Genomic DNA, 14,125 nt, shown 5'->3' with positions numbered 1-14,125 from the left:
AATAATCCCCCACCGAACCCAAGCAATGATAATAACCACCCTAATCCCCCTCGAAGGGAATATTCGATCAAAAACTTTATGGCCTGTAAAACGATTGATTTCAAAGGCACTGAAGGGCCAAACGGATTAATCAAGTGGATTGAGAAAACTGAATCTGTTCTCAATATCAGTAATTGTCCACCGGAAAACATAGTCAAGTATGTTGCTTCTACTTTCACTGATCACGCATTAATGTGGTGGAACACTACGGTACAGATAAAAGGTCAAGATACGGTGAATCACATGACATGGGCTGAACTCAAAACACTGATGTTGGAACATTTCTGCCCAAGGAACGAAATTCAAAGATTAGAACACGAACTTTGGAGTTTGGAGATGAGAGGAGCGGATCATTTGGGATACACGAACCGCTTCAATGAATTGGCTCGCTTAGTACCGTGGTTAGTAACTCCTGAAAATAAACGAGTTGAACGTTATATTTGGGGTTTAGCCCCGGAAGTGAGGAGTTTGGTGAACTCTGTGGGTCACACTTCAATCGAGAATGCCGTGACTCATGCCGGCATCGTAACTTTCGACTTGGTAAGGAGCGGAGTGTTGAGAATAGCCGGGGAATCATCGGGTATGAAGCGAACTAATTATGGATCAGGGTCACAAGGAAGGCCAGCAAATAAACGTGCACACCCGACAATACAAAATTATGTCATGAGCAGTTCTGGAGTGAAACGAGATAGGTACAAGGGACCATGGCCTAAATGTGATAAATGTAATTTTCATCATGTGGGTGAGTGTAGACCGATAATATGTCAAAGGTGTGGAAGGACTGGACACAATGGTGGTCCTAATTGCCGAATCGGTATGGAGATTGTAAACCGACCAGCCCAGACAACCCAAACCCGTCGTTCCCAACTACCGAGACCACAACCAATCCGTCAGCAACCAGCTCAGCAAAACTCAACTGTAGTGAATCGCCATGCTTGTTTTGAATGTGGGAGCACGGAACACTTTAGAAGGGACTGCCCCAAGCTGAATCGAGGAGCAGTCACCGGTTGAAACCAAGCATCGACTTCAGGTGCGTCTCGGGGACGCGCGTTTGTTATTGGGTCAGGAGAAGCACGACAAGACCCGAACGTGGTAACAGATGCATTTGTTGTTTCTGATCAATATGCTTTTGTATTATTTGATACTGGTGCCGATAGAAGCTTTGTTTCCACTAGTTTTATGTCCCTGCGTAATATGCCAGTTAGTGAACTAACAAATCCCTATACTATAGAGCTTGCTAACGGTAACTCTATAACTGTCAACCAAATAATCCAAAACTGTTCCATTATTCTTAATGACCACCCATTCCTTATTGACCTACTCCCGGTAGAGTTAGGAAGTTTTGATGTAATCGTTGGCATGGACTGGTTAACCAAGTATAAGGCGGAGATTGTGTGTAACGACAAGACGGTTAAAATTCCACTTCCGAATGGTGAAATGATTGTAGTACAAGGAGATAAGTCTTGTTCGATGTTACCTCTCGTGTCTCATCTCAAAGTGTTGAAATGTTTACGCCAAGGTTGTATTGCATTCCTGGCAAACGTGACTATAAAGAATCCTGATGAGAAACGCATAGAAAAAATTCCCGTTGTACGTGAATACCCCGATGTCTTTCCTGACGATTTACCCGGATTACCACCGAACCGACAGGTTGAATTCCGCATAGACTTAATTCCAGGATCAGCCCCTATTGCTAAGGCACCTTATCGATTGGCACCCTCTGAAATGCAAGAACTATCCAACTAGTTACAGGAATTGTTAGATAAGGGTTTCATTCGTCCTAGTTATTCTCCTTGGGGAGCACCGGTATTGTTCGTAAAGAAGAAAGATGGAAGTTTTAGAATGTGCACCGATTACCGGGAATTAAACAAAGTTACCATCAAGAACCGATACCCTCTTCCACGAATAGATGACTTGTTTGACCAACTCCAAGGGGCAAACTATTTCTCGAAAATTGACCTTCGATCCGGTTACCATCAAGTTAAGATTCAAGAGGAAGACGTGTCTAAAACGGCGTTCCGAACTCGTTATGGCCACTACGAATTCTTAGTTATGCCGTTCGGACTGACTAATGCTCCCGCAGTTTTCATGGACTTTATGAATCGAGTTTGTAAACCGTACCTCGACAAATTCGTTATCGTGTTTATTGATGACATTTTGATATATTCGAAAACCAAGGAGGAACACGAGCAGCATTTACGAACTATCTTGGATCTGTTGAAGCAGGAAAGGTTGTATGCCAAGCTGTCAAAATGTGAATTTTGGCTACAAGAAGTACAATTTCTAGGACACATTGTTAATCGACACGGTATCCATGTAGACCTGAGTAAGATTGAAGCCATCAAAAATTGGCAAGCCCCAAAGTCACCGAAAGAGATCCGCCAATTTTTGGGTTTAGCTGGGTATTACCGACGCTTTATTGCTAATTTTTCCAGCATAGCCCAACCTTTAACTCTTTTGACTCAAAAAGATCGCGCTTATGTGTGGGGAGAAGATCAAGAAGCGGCTTTTCAATTGCTGAAACAGAAATTATGCCAAGCCCCGATACTGAGTCTTCCAGAGGGAACTGATGATCTGGTAGTTTATTGTGATGCGTCCCGGAAAGGTTTAGGGTGCGTACTTATGCAAAGAAACAAATTCATAGCATACGCTTCTCGACAATTAAAGGTGCACGAGAAGAATTATACCACCCATGACTTGGAACTGGGTGCGGTTATTTTTGCACTCAAGATCTGGAGGCACTATTTGTATGGCACCAAGTGTACAGTATACACCGACCACAAAAGCCTACAACATATTTTCGACCAGAAAGAACTAAATATGAGGCAGAGAAGATGGGTAGAATTGTTGAATGATTACGACTGTGAGATTCGATACCACCCGGGCAAGGCTAATATAGTGGCAGATTCCTTGAGTAGAAAAGACAGGATCAAACCACTATGGGTCCGAGCACTTGGAATGATCGTCCAAACCAGCCTCACCAAGCAAATTCGTATTGCTCAAAACGAAGCTCTGAAAGGAGATCACTTGGAAAATGAAAACTTGCATGGAACCGAAAAAAATTTTGAAGAAAGAACTGGCGAAATTCTATACTATAAAAACCGAGTTTGGATTCCCACTTTCAGCAATCTGCGTGACTTGATCATGGACGAAGCCCACAAATCCAAATACTCCATTTATCTTGGAACGGATAAGATGTACAAGGACTTGAAGGAGTATTATTGGTGGCCCGGTGTGAAGAAGGATATAGCCACGTACGTCAGTAAATGTTTAACGTGTGCGAGAGTTAAGGCTGAATATCAAAAACCTTTGGGAATGTTGCACCAACCGGAAATACCACAATGGAAATGGGAACAGATTACCATGGATTTTGTAACACATCTCCCAAAAACCTCCAGAGGAAACGATGCAATATGGGTAATAGTTGACCGACTAACCAAATCCGCACACTTCCTTCCAATCCGAACCACGTTCACAACCGAAAAACTTGCTCATATCTACATCAATGAAATCGTATCCCGACACGGCGTACCCGTTTCAATTATTTCTGATCGCGATAGCCATTTCACCTCTCGCTTTTGGCAAGCCGTACAAGAAGCTTTGGGAACCCGAATTGACCTAAGTACCGCCTACCATCCCCAAACCGACGGTCAATCTGAGCGAACCATTCAAACCTTAGAAGATTTGCTTCGCGCTTGTGTACTAGACTTTGGTGGAAACTGGGATCAACATCTTCCACTGGTCGAATTTTCGTACAACAATAGCTATCACAGTAGCATTCAAGCGGCACCGTATGAAGCGCTGTACGGACGGAAATGTAGATCACCCTTGTGTTGGACTGAGGTTGGAGATACCCAAATTACACGATCTGACTTGATTCAAGAAACCACCGACAAAATCCGTAAAATCACAAACAAATTGAAAATTGCCCGAGATCGACAGAAAAGCTATGCTGATGTTCGTAGAAAGCCGTTATCCTTTGAAATAGGCGACAGAGTTTTTCTGAAAGTATCCCCGTGGAAAGGCGTCATTCGATTCGGAAAAACCGGTAAACTAGCCCCGCGATACATTGTGCCATATGAAGTCATTTCTAAGATAGGTCCGGTAGCTTACCGACTGAAACTTCCTGTGGAGTTGAGTTCTATTCACGATGTCATTCATATTTCGAACCTGAAAAAGTGTCTTACTGATGAAACCGAAATCGTGCCATTAAAAGACTTAAACATAAACGAAAAACTGAATTTCGTTGAAGAACCGGTGGAAATATTAGAGGGAAAAATAAAACAATTAAGACACAACAAAATCTCTCTAGTAAAAGTTTGGTGGAATTCACAAAGGGGACCCGAATTCACGTGGGAGCGGAAATCCGAATTCAAAAAGAAATACCCGCACCTGTTTCCAAACAAAGAAAAAGTTGAATAATCAAATTTCGGGGACGAAATTTTCTAACGGGGGGAGAATGTGACATTTGAGCCAAAACAAGGTACACCTCAGTACGTAATTACCGATTAAGCAAATAAACGCCTTTTGCGTAACAAACGAACGATTAACCGAACGGGTCGGGTTATGACCCAGATATCTCGGGGGGGCATCTATAAGTGATATACGATCTATATAAGCTAAAATATTAGAAATATGATCTTAGTTTGATAGCAAACAAGTTAAACGAAAACATGCTCGTTTAACCACCCGCAATAGATTTAAACGCAAAAGATAGTTACAAACCAAGCATTGTATCATCCGTTAAGCCGAAAAAGACTTACCAAACACTTATTTGAAATGTTTTAAGTGATTCGTGAAAATATTTTTGATTTTTACAAACATATAGTATGTTTTTATAATTTTACACAAAACTAGCCGAAAAACACTCGTTTTCGCGCTGTTTAATGCACCCGATAAGTTTTTCGCGCCAAAAACCGAACCCGAACTAAATTTGGACCGGGCTTTTCGTGTTTGGGCTTGAGAAATCAGAAACTTGGGCCAAAATGGGACCAAGGTGGGCCTATATATATCCCGATCGCAACAGCAAACCCCCCCCCCCTTTTAGTTCTTTCATATTTAAACTAGATACAAGATATTTTAACCTCATTTTCTTGAAAACTCTGGATACAAACTCTGCTCCAGCCAGAAAAACTTCAAAACCTAAGGTAAGGAGCTTAAATAAGTAGCTTTTGAACTTGTTTAATACCATAAAAACATGTCTTGGTTACTAAAAATCATTCCTAACCGTGTAAAAATCCTAAAAATGGTCCATAAACATGTTTTGATCATACACATGGTAAGGAACCTGTTTTGATAGTTTTTTTGGCCATAAACACGGATTAAAGGGTTGAAACGACGATTTTACGGTTCAAAAGTTCGTTTTTGTGCACTAGCCGAAACCCTAAGTTAAGGGCTGTTATGTTGATGAAATATTTCTTGGTTTGTGATATAGGACTTGTACCTATCCTGCTTAGAAGCACAAGAACCTGAAAACTTGATTAAAAGGTAATGCCGAAACAATCGCTTACGGGCTATTTAGGTTAAGGTTGTGATGTGCATATTTTTAGGACTTGAAATTTTTCAGGGACATCAGGGACCATGTCAATGAGTCCCTGTTCAAATTTGGTATTTTTTCGACCAATCGAGAATATTTGGCGAATTTATTACCGAATTAGGACGTTTATTTGGGAAAAATAGCTAAAATACTTCAAAAATTATGAAATTTTTCTGAGAACTCAGATTTGATGTATTTTAATCACATATGATTTTTGGGATCATTTGGAGAAGTTTAAAGGTGTTTTGTATATTTGCGTTCGTGTGAATTTTTACAGCCGAATTTGGGCCGAAAAGAATATTGCACGAGCTTTTTACATTCTAGAATTGATACAGGTTGTGTTGGGACATGATTTGAGTATTCAGGAACTTTTTTGGAATTTTTGGAAATTGTTTGGGGTAAACGGACGATTTTCAGGCGAAATATAGCTGATAAAATGAAATTTTATAAATTAATAAATCAGTAAATAAATTCCAGAAATATTTTTATAAAAATATACATATTTTAATTGATAAGTGGTTAAATTTTCATAATTTAATAATTAACGGTTAATTAATTATGCTAATCTGAATATTAAACAAATTCAGTTTTTATAACAATCGGCAAGTTCGCGACTAGTGAACCTGCGGGAATATCAAAACACCAAGAATGATCAAAAATCATATGTTTGGACTAATTAAGTGAAAATGAACTTTTCTATGAGAAACCTGGATAATCCGGGGGGATTGTGCGCGTTTCTTCTCAAATCAAACTGAATAAACAGAAACGGGCCCCGTGGCTAATCCGGGACCCCAGTGTGTAATCTTTCTTGATAACTTAATCATGTTATTAACCAATACATTTACCCAAGCTTATTTTCCCATAACTGTTTTCTGAACGCGTAAACGAGCAACTTGGCCTAGCTGGGAAAACGGGAGTCTGAGCCAAGTTCGGTTTTAAGTATTAGACACTGAACAACATAACAACCTAAGCTTATCGCCACTTTCTGGGCATTCCAGCTACACCTAGATTAGTTATACAGCACAGTTTAGTATTGAGATTATAATAATATTAAAATATTAATATTATTATAATATTGATTATTGGAACTACTGATAGCAGACCAAACGAACCACGACCTGATACAGTACTGATTATCGACTAAACCGTGAGTTTCATGACCCCACTTTTAAACTGTTTTACGAACTTTTGGGGTGAAAAGCATGTTTGCTTATATCTATGTACTTATCTGAAACATGTGATGATGTGAATTATCTAAGTGCTAACACACGAAAGTCCCCACGATCACAGTGATTAACTTCGAGCCGGTGGCTTGTGAATAGTACTATTGGTTTGACAAACCCAAACGGAGCCGGCACGGTTTGCCGAGACACCAAAACCGTTTGCACATGACCATAATTTTTACGAACCAGCTATGTAGTGTTAGACATAGCTACCGGGGCATGTTGTGGGCGGAAAGGGGCCACAGTGGTTGATTGAGCGTGGGAAATGGAGGCACGCAGCACAAACAGTCCAGGCTTCACTGTAGCTTAGCATAATTACATCACATACATACATACTTATTTCATGATTACAAGTGCTGACTTGTGAATACTCATTACTGATTTCTTGAAACTCGTGAAACTCACCAACTCTTGTAGTTGACCCGTTTTAAACTGCTTTTCAGGTGTACCTAAATCGGAGTAATTGGGTGATCTGTTACTTGCTTGAAGTGTGTGGTCGATGCTATGTGAATAGAAGCAAGGGTGTTAGTAGTAAGAACGTTTAGTTAACGAATTAGTTTTGTTTGCACCACCTAGACTGTAAAACAATGATAGCACAGAGAAATGTAATATATTGTAAATTAGTTTGTAATGTTTCTTTATAAACAATGTGTTGATACCAGAGGTGTCTGTTACATTCCCGTTTTACGCTTCCGCATTGTGCTAGTCGGGGTGTGACAATTGATGTCTAGTATTATTGTGCACAACGTCATTTTAGGTTTATTTCGATCAGAACGATTAGTGTGCCAGTTTCTATGATAATTGCTTATAGGATTGTTTTGACCTGTTAATTGTGAGGAAGCATACGTTTTCCCTTAGTTGAGTCACTTTGGCAGGGACCGTTTGATAACCAGTGCCGTGTGTTAGCGAGCGTGGATGCCTAAGGTTTAACCGGTTAGTCAGTCTGTAGTTGACACAGGATAGTTTATCTGTTAAGTTGCATGAGATTGCTGTTTGATTGCTTACTTGGATTCCCGGGTGTGATTTGCTTTGTTTGATTGATTGAATCTTGATTACTTGTTTGATTATTATAAAACCAAATTGTTTGCTAGTGTGATCAACACTCTGAAATAGTTCACTTCATAATGTTAGGAATTAGTTTCACATTACACTGATCACATACTTCTCGTGGTTCGACACCCTACTTAACCTAGCTTACTTAGGTTATTAGGACAGTGATTTAATTGTTTTTGACTAGATAGCGACAGTCTAGCATCAAAATGGCGCAATTGCCGGAAAGTTAGTGCGCTTAGTGTTTTTGTGTTAAGTGATTTCTTTGTTTAAATTAATTTAATTTAGTTTTTGTTTTTAATTTTAGTTTAGTTTTATTTTCCCATTTTACGCGGGGTGTGTTGTTTGTGCAGGTAACAGGTTTATGCATACGCGCCATTCAGGAAGGAATTATTCGTTGATTTACGAGCCAGAAATCAAACGGTTAGCTCGGCAGAACCGAGCTCAGATCAGACAGTCAGACATGGAAGGTCAGAACTAGAACCGGAATCAAAACCAAAACCCACCACCCGAAGTTTTCCAACCCGAACCCAACCAACCAAATAATCAAAATCCACCTAATAACGACCTACCACCACCAATAAACACCAATACACAACCACAAAATTCAGCCCGTCAATCCAGAAACTGAAACCGAAACTTTGACAGACCCGGACCATCAGCCCCGAACAACACCCCTAGTCACCGACAGCCGATATTACGGGATTTCGATCATGTCAGTATTCACACCGAAGACGAAGAAGAGGGATATGATGAGGAACAAGAACCGAGGCATGAAGGCAGCAATGGGGATGATTGGAGAATTAGAAGAAATGACGGGTTTGAACCGAGAAATGAAGATGCGGGTTTGCATGTTGAAGAGGTTGTAGAGGTTGAGGAACCGGTTAGGGTGAGAGGTAACAGGTGGAGGAGAGATCAAGATAGAGGTCGTATTGGAAGATATCAGGAGGAACGAAGACAACCGATTCAGGTTAACTAGGGAGGTTTTGAGGAACCGAGGGCCAGACGATGGAATTATGGGCCTCCGGTTCATGGTGTTAACAGTCGGTTCATACCGGATTTTTCAGATGGTGCCTCACCTATTGTCCCACAGGTTCATAAGCTGGGACAACCGACATTTAAATCCCGTCCGTCCTACATCAACATAGTTCCACATTTTCACGGACTAGGATCGGAAGACCCGTATTCACACTTGTCAGATTTTCAGCTATTTGCGGGCCTATTGGTGATGGTACATACGATCAGGATGAGGTTCGGTTGCAGTTGTTCTAGTTCTCACTAAAAGACAAAGCAAAACACTGGTTCAACTCGCTACTGATGCACAGTATTGAGAGCTGGGTTGAGATGCAGCAGGTTTTCCTTAACGAGTACTATTCGCAGTCGAAGACTAACGAGGCCTGGATGGAGATTTGACATTTTTCAAAGTTACCGGGTGAGTTATTTCATGAGGCCTTTACTCGTTATAAGGAGATGATTAGGAAGTGCTCGTGCCATCAGATTAAGTTGTGGGAGTTGGTTAAGTGCTTTGTTGATGGGTTGACTTATGAAGACAGAAAATATTTGAAATCACCGTGTAATTGTATGTTATTGAATCAACCCGAAGAGGACGATTCGGATTTTCTTGAGTTTATGTGTGAGGATTCCAAGTCAGAAGCAGCTGCTGAACGAAGACGAAAAGTTGGGGTCACCAGATCGGTTAAATCAGCCTCAAGCGAGTCAGACAGAATTGCATAGTTGGAACGAGAACTCGCGGGTTATCGAAAAGAGAAAAAGAAAGAGGTTGGTAAGGTCGGGGTGAAATTCCCGGTTTGTGCAGATTGTGGCGAGTTGGGGCATAAGACAGAAAATTGCCCCGGGTTTGATATGATGACGAGTACCCGGACAAGGAGGAAGTCAGTTACGCGTACGGGGATTCTAAGGGCCAAGGGTTCAATTCAAATACATATCACCCAGGCTTAAGGAATCACCCGAATTTCAGATACAGGAACGCGTCGAGTTAGTCGAATCCGATTTTTCAAGGGTCTAGTCAAAACCAATAGCATAACAGCTACCGACAGGGTGATTCGAACAGTCAGAGTAACAGTCGGGGATATAACAGAGATGGTTACCAGGGTAACAGTTCCTCGAGTAATCAGAATCAGGACTAGCAGAAGGGTAGTTCGGGAAATTTAGACGAGTCAGTTCATTCAAAACTCGATGCGTTGCTAAAACTTTTGACAGATAATCAGAAAGAAATGCAGAAACAGTTCGAGTTGAGGGATAAGTCATCAGAAGCAATGTCGAAACAGATAGTCAGTTCGCAGCAGACATGGCAAAGTTACAGAAAACCGCGGGTTAGTTACCGAGTTATACCACAGTGAACCCGCAACACTTCAGTTCGAGTTCGAGTTTGATGAAGCATGTCAATCAGGTAAGTATTTTAAAAAATGGGAAAAAGTATGATAATAAGGTTGGGTTCCACCATCTCGGGTTGATGGGGTGGTGGAGGATATTGATGAAACAGTCGTCAGTGACGACGAACCAGAACTGGTTTTAATTGAAAATAATAAAAGTGAAATTAAAATAAACGAACAGGTTCTGAAGGATGACAAGAACAATGCTAAGGACAAGGGGAAGGCTAAAACCGTCCCCTATCCCGATGCCTTGTTGTCGCCATCAAAGGCGAATATGGCATCTAAACGGGGCCCACAGCAGGAAGAAATGTGGGAAACGTTTAGACAGGTTAAAATTAACATTCCTCTTTTAGATGCCATAAAACAAGTTCCCACCTATGCGAAGTACTTGAAAGATTTGTGCAGATAAAAACAAAACCGAAAGATCCCTAAACAGATTGATTTAACAGATAATGTGAGTGCAATTCTTTCGGGTGCTCATCCACCTAAGTTACAAGATCCGGGAACACCCATTATATCCATTCAGGTGGGTGATTTTAAAATGACACGGGCACTCCTAGATCTTGGAGCTAGCATTAGCATCCTCCCGGGAAGTCTGTATGATTAGTATGATTTCGGTCCGCTTCAGGCAGCCGCGACTACGGTTGTTCTCACGGACCAGACACTGAAACTTCCTCGGGGAATGTTACATGACGTGATCGTCAAGGTGGAAGATTTTTACTTTCCAATTGACTTTTTGGTTCTCGATTATGTTTCGGGTGAGAGAACCAAACAGCCTACGGTTATCCTTGGTATGCCATTTTTGGCCACCGCAAATGCCAAAATCGATTGTCGAACCGGTACTGTAGACTTGGCATTTGGTAACCATAAGCTTACACTTAATGTTTTCACACATGTAAATAATGCTCCGGTTGATGATGAATGCTTTATGGCGGACATTATTGACGATTGCATTCCGTTATATGACTCGGTCGTGGACATGGATGGTACAACAGAGACGTGTTTTATGTTTGACAGATTACAGGTGGAGACTGATAAGCAGCTGGAAGAGGAAGAGAAAACGCTGGAGGTTGCAGCTTTACGGGGAAATCGACCCCGTGGTCAGTTCAGGTGGAACCGCTTCCCGAAAAGATTGATACCGGGTTGAAACCATCTTTACAGGAAGCACCAAAAGTCAAGCTGAAGGAGCTACCGAGGCATGTGAAATACGCGTTTTGGGGTAAGAATGATACATTGCCTGTTATTATAGCTTCTAACTTGTCTTTGGAACCGGAATCTGCTTTGCTGAAGGTGCTGGTTGCGAATAAGGAGGCCATCGGGTGGACCATCGCGGATCTGAAAGGGATTAGTCCCTTGATTGTTATGCACAAAATTTTGACAGATCCGGATGTGAAACCCGCGCATGATGCACAAAGACGGTTGAACTCGAACATGCGGGAAGTTGGAAAGAAGGAGGTGCTAAAGTGGCTCGATGGTGGAATTAGTTTTGCCATTTAAGACAGCACATGTGTGAGCCCGACTTAAACAGTCCCTAAGAAGGCGGGAATCCAAGTCGTCAAGGAAGACTAAGGTAACGAGGTTGCCACCCGGCCGGTAACTGGGTGGCGTATTTGCATTGATTATCGAAAACTGAACGGGGAAACATCGAAAGGTCACTTTCCGCTTCCATTTATCGATCAGATTGTGGAAACGCTATCAGGTCAAAAATTCTATTGTTTTTTTAGACGGTTATTCGGGTTATTACCAAATAGCTATTCATCCTGAAGATCAGGAAAAGACTACATTTACATGACCGTAAGGTACTTTTTGTAACACCCCGGCTAAAGCGGAAACGCATGAGTGTGACGTACAGATTGCTCAAACACACGTGACACTATTAGGTGACCATAATAATATTGTTTCATTTAAATCATCATGTAACACAAGTTTATCAAGTAATACAAGTTGAAACAATACATAAATAAATGATAAGTTGTTCTTTGAATATCTTATAGGCATGCTATGTGTCTTCTAACTTTCATTCTCGTATCTTTACACCTGTAACATATGTATAAAATAAAGTCAGCTATGAACATAGCTGGTGAGTTCAGGACAAGTGATAAACGAGCAAGTAAAGTCCTTTCCAGTTGGTATCAACCAACGTACTCGCGTAATCGCGCAAGTAATGTCATTTCCAGTTGGTAGCAACCAACGTACTCGGATAATGAGGCCCTTTTCCACTCGATACAAATGGACCTGAGTGCAAAGGGGGGCGTATGATCATACTTATTGAGGCCACCACGTGCAAGTAAATTCGAGCAAGTAATCAAGTAACACACAAGTCCATATAGTGAATTGTAGTTTGTAATCGAAATCATAATACTTGAATTGTAATAGATACATATGCTACCCCAAAATATGAAAACGTTAAAAAGGGTTGTGAGAAACTCACCTCGAAATCGAAGATAACTTGAAATATAAACCGTAAGCACAATAATGAAACCAAAGCAACCGAAAGTACTTTAAAGAATCCGAAACAATTGAACTTCTCGAACTATAAATAAAAACAAGAACAAAATCTAACCAACGGGATTGATAAAGTTATAAATATTTGGTTAACGGGGTATTATATTATTTTAATGTATTTTATTAGCATTTTATGGTATTATAGTGTTTAAGATTTTAACGGATTTTAATTGGTAATCATGTCTCGAATAATATTTATGTTAACGAATTAAGGTGAAAGAAATTAAAAGCTAACAAAGCATAAAGCTACCTTTAATGGTTTAATGAATTATAAGCTAATGATTTAATGTTTGACGAATTAACGAATTAATATTACCGAACTAAAGTTTAACGGGTGAGTTAATATTAACGAGTTTTAAAGTTATGACGATTTATTCTAATGACCAAAGTAATGAGATTCAAAACATTTATTAAGTGAGATTTGGAAGGTAAAAGCTTATTTTTACGATGCCAAGATAACTAATTATTAATATAATATTAGTCGGGTTTATAACAAAATGAGTAAATTAATTAAAGTTACTAACGGTTTAATGAAAATAAAAACTAGCAAATTGTAGAGTTAGTGGGTTTTGGTTGACGAAATATAAGTTAACGGATCGAAAGAAAAGAGTTTAACTATGTAACGGGTTAACAAACTAATTTAAATTAACGGGTTAACGATTATAAAATTTTGGTTTTTCGGAAAATGAAAAATATATTTTATAAAAAAATTTTATTTAATTTATTATGGTTTTAATTTCTTTGTTTTGGTTTTAGAAAACCAATAATAATAATAATAAATAAGATATGAAAAAGAAAAATAAACCAAAAGTTTAATGAGACAGACCCGGTTCGAACCCGTGTCTCCCATCCCACACATGCACGGCTTAACCAATTGACCTAGTCTTGCTTTTCATTTAAAATTGGAAATAGATAAATATATATATATATATGTATATATTATATTACTAGATCATCTCCTACATTATAAAACCCTAGGTTCTAAATCCGTTTGATGTACAACCAAATTAGCTTAGGGGTTTTATTCTACGGCTCAAGACGAGTACAATGCATATATTACTTACTTGATTTGATGATGAAACGATGGAGAACAAGGACTTGGCCGGAGACGGTTTTGAATGAACAAATTAGAGATTTTTGAGTGTATATTAGATTGAGTTGAGGTGTGGTACAAGCTTAGACGATTGTTTGCGCCTATTTATAGGGTTTAATTGAACGTATAACAATTAATTACAGTTAATGGATTTTTGGTATAATTCGGCGGTTACCCGGAATTAATATACTCATTATAAGTCGTTTTCATGCGTTTTGGACGAAGATTACGCCTTGCCATTAGTGTCAATGCTCATTACGGGATTTAATTGAATTAATACGCGAGT

This window comes from Bidens hawaiensis, unplaced genomic scaffold (genome assembly GCF_021521415.1).
Source record: "Bidens hawaiensis isolate Kalapana, Puna unplaced genomic scaffold, B.hawaiensis_p1.1 tig00031786_1, whole genome shotgun sequence".
Lineage (NCBI taxonomy): Eukaryota > Viridiplantae > Streptophyta > Magnoliopsida > Asterales > Asteraceae > Bidens > Bidens hawaiensis.
This window is presented reverse-complemented; position numbering follows the sequence as displayed.